We start from the raw sequence: 4,032 nt of genomic DNA, 5'->3' as shown, positions 1-4,032 counted from the left end.
TTTGTGCTGGCAGCTATTTATTGTTATTAAAACATGAAAAAAACCAAAAAAAAAAAAAAACAGAAAGACTCAGTTATGTATGAATATCATCTTTAGCAGGACGATGATAGAAAATGTTTTACACAGGTTTCTGTTCATTTTTCCATGAGATGAGTATTTTTTCCCAGAGAGGCAGGAAAACACAGTGGCAAATATAGTGGCAAAATAAATTTTAGCCTGCTTTGGAAAGAGCTTCTAAACACCCCCATTTGACACAGATCGTTGCTTGTACTTTGGACAGCAAGCAATGGCTATTTTAACTTCTCTTGTGCTTCCCACAGAGGGTTTTTGTTCAAATCTCTGGCCATCGTTCATGCACTGCTCTTTTTGTGGTCTACACACTGATTTTCAGTGTTTAGGTTGCTCCGCTAAATCTTTCAGCATGTGCACTGTTATGTAGAGATCTCTGGGTTTTCTTTTTAACTTGGGTTAGTCGTCTTGTGCGAGACGATATCCTCTGTTCGGCTTTAGATATTCCTGCAGTGTTTATTTGTTCAACTGAACCCTTCCTCTCTCTTTGTAAATGTCCTATGGGCCATTTGCTGTAACTCAAGCCCAAAGCACGACAGATCCATGAATTTTACAGGATGAAGAACTTCTCGTCTAAGAAAAATAAACAGCCATCTCCTCTGTCAACATATCAAACAAAAAAAATACTATAATCAGTCCACACAATTTGTTTCCAAAAACATACATTTTCATGTGCTAACTTACGATACCAAATAGTGCGATGTAGCGACAGGAAACCTTATATTTTTTGCAGATGGAACTGCCCAGTCAAGCAGTAAACCAACACTTCAGAGTCTGCTAAACCTTCCTGAACACTTCCTGTAGTCACAGAACAGTTGTGGTTTATCTCTCTGGGTATTATATGAACATGTCTCTGTGAAGGTTTCTGGCTACCTCCATACAAAGGTGAATAAACTGCCTCAACAAAAAAAAAGAAAAAAAAAAAAGAAAAAAAAACATGACACCCTTTAATCTTTTATGGTTTTCCAAACGGTAGCTGGGATGATGCTACATATTACAAGGGTTGAAAGAAAAAGGTAGCCCTTTTGTGTGTGTGTGTGTGTGTGTGTGTGTGTGTGTGTGTGTGTGTGTAGACACCTTACAGAAAACACACCCGGTATTTATCCAGGTTCTGCTCAATAAACAACAAACTGTCCTCTCTAGGCTTCGGCGCAATAACTTTGGGGAAGGTAAATCATGTCAGACACAGATAGCAAAAGGAGGTCCTTGGAAGGGACTAACACAGTTGTTAACAATGAAAACTGTCACCACCTCTTCTCTGGCCTCTTTTCAGACATAAAGAATCCTAAAGGTGATCAGATAAAAATCTCCAAAGTACTAAAATGCTGGCAGAGAGCCACAGCAATGAACTGCAAAACAAGAACCCCACATTGTTTCAGGTATTTTATGTTATTAGATTTATTTTTTATATATACCCATTCTGTTGTTTCTCATCTCTCTGTGATTCAGAGCGCATGCTTAACTAAGCTAAAAATGAGACCCATCTCTGAGACCACTTGGGGAAAACCGATGGAAAAAAAAAAAAGACGAAGTGAACACTCGAGTATCATAGAGTGCATCTTGGCACAAGACCTCTGATTCTATTTTCGCTTTTAAGAGAAATCTGATTAACAGAGGCATTTTAACCAGACTGAATTGGAGGAGGAGGAGTGACGAGAGAAAGGAAGAACAGACGCTTGCATTAATTCACCAATCGATGCCAGTTCCCCTCCGAGACCAACATACTGGAATATAGGAATAGAATAAAATGCAATAAAGAAGCCATTTCCTGTTATTTTTATTTTCTATCTCAAGTCTTGGAGTTTCAGGTGCTGACGCAACATTTCTTCATAAAAGGCAGCTTCCCCCCCCCCTAGCTTTAGCTTGTCTGCCCACAGTGTCTCCAGTGAATTATTTCACTCAATCAGAGTGACCAGTTAAGATAAACTACACCTGTCTATTTGTGAACATAAGCAGGCGTTTATTTCAATAATGAAAACATGTAATGATCTGCCTGTCCGCACTCCAACTAACTGCTAAAAAGACAAGATAATACAGTTCAGTGATCAAAACGTCAGATTATGAAACACTCGAGAGTTTCCCCTGAAATGGACCTCAGGCGATGGCCTGAGGGCTGCTTAGAGACCTGTCTCTCCCCAGCAGATAGAGCCATCTCGCAGCGTATTATGGCCACATTAGACATGGCTATCTTGCTGAATAGGTTGCTGCAAACCACTGACGCCCGTTTTCTCATTATGGCCGTTAAGAAAGAAGGAGAGCAAGAGCATGTATTATTTTCCAGGTTTGGTATTCAAGAGCTCAGTGGAAATTCATATAATCTATAAAAACAAACTAATGCATAATGTGGAAGTGGAAGGAGAAACGTGCATGGTTTATTTCTTTGTTGTCCGATTAAAAAGTGGACATCAATTTTCAAGCCTTCATCTCTGCGTGTGTATTCCTTCGAACGCATGAATGTGTTCGAAGGAAGTGAATTGATCTAAACTACTCAATTCTCAGGCAGTAAAAGATTTTTAAGCATTGCATCCAGCTGTGTTCCTTTGAATTCTCGTCAGATTTCCTGTCAGATTTCCAGCATTACTGGTTCCATGTTGCAATTGGCACTTTGGGTTTTGCATGTAGGCCAAAACGTTACACTTTGGTTTCACCTGTCCAGAGTTCCCTCCTCCAAATGTTTGCCTCTAAACAGCTGGTGACATAATACAAGTTGAATTTTAGTGGGATTTTTCTACAGTGCTACTCTTCCATAAAGCCCAGATTTGTGGCGTGTTTCTTGTTGACATTTTCTGAGCTGTGGATCTTTGCAGATCCTCCAGAGATACCAGAGGCCTCTTGGCTTCCTCTGATTAATCGTCTCAGTCAGTTTTGGTGGACAACCATGCTTGGTAGGTTCGCAGCATGGCCATACTTAAAAATTTCGCCTTTGCATGATTAAAGTGTGTAAAATGTCGCTGTAAAATGTTCAAAGCCTGTGATATGATTTAATACCCCTAATCTAATTTAAACTTCTTAATAAAAGTTATTACCTGTGCTTTAGCACAGCTCTATGGTCGTCATAGAAGATAGTCATAAAGAGATTAAAGTATACACAAGTGGATTCTTTTTCACGAATCGTATAACTTCATAAAGGGAACTTGAGTTTTAAAACTCTGTAATTTTTAAATCATCATGCATTACCTTGATGTCAGTTTCCCACTAAAAGCACAAAGTTTATGTATGTGAAACAAAATGTGAAAAAGTTCAAGGGGTATGAATACTCTTGCAAGACTCTGTATACGTAATTGAAAGAGAGCTGGTGTTCTTAAGCATAGTAGGTGCACAACTAGAAGGCTATTGTGGTTGAAGAGATAGTCCCAGGTTGGTGTGTTATTGATTCGAATTTATTAATTCACCTGCTTGAGCACTTAAGAGCGCAAGAGAGCAGATGTGATTAAACCATCCAAAATGACTTATCCGCTGAGGCTGCAAGCCTCCCTCCTATTTCCTCTTTTTACTACAATGCAATTGTTATGGTTGATAAGGGAGGAAATAGCTAGCGCGTGCCACAATCACTCATTTACGTTAACACATCATGCCTAATTACTTGTGTTTTAAAACCACTTTGGAAGAAGGAGCCAAACTCTGCATGCTGCAGCGGAGCGTGGCACTTTTATCTGTGTGACTAACACTACTGTAACGCAGACATATTGCTCCCCGGAGAGGATGAGTCTGGCGAAAATAATCTGTCTCCCACTTCTGTGTGTTCGGTGGGAAATCTGCCACAGCGGAGCAGCATCACTGATACACAGTAGCAGCGGGGATCACTCTTTGAGCTCTTTAGCTGTTGGCAGCTCACGTGATGAATGAAGCATCAGAATCTCCTCAATGTGGCAAGTAGGAAGCAGGTAATTGGACATGAAGGAGTATGTAAACCTCTTATTGCCAGGATCTGAGCCGTTTTTTTTTTTGCTTTATTTTCTGTTT

This window comes from Poecilia latipinna, unplaced genomic scaffold (assembly GCF_001443285.1).
Source record: "Poecilia latipinna isolate Pla-1442-1.1 unplaced genomic scaffold, P_latipinna-1.0 Scaffold448, whole genome shotgun sequence".
In the NCBI taxonomy this organism is placed as follows: Eukaryota; Metazoa; Chordata; class Actinopteri; order Cyprinodontiformes; family Poeciliidae; genus Poecilia; species Poecilia latipinna.
The sequence above is the reverse complement of the archived record's forward strand: the minus strand, read 5'-3'. Positions refer to the sequence as shown.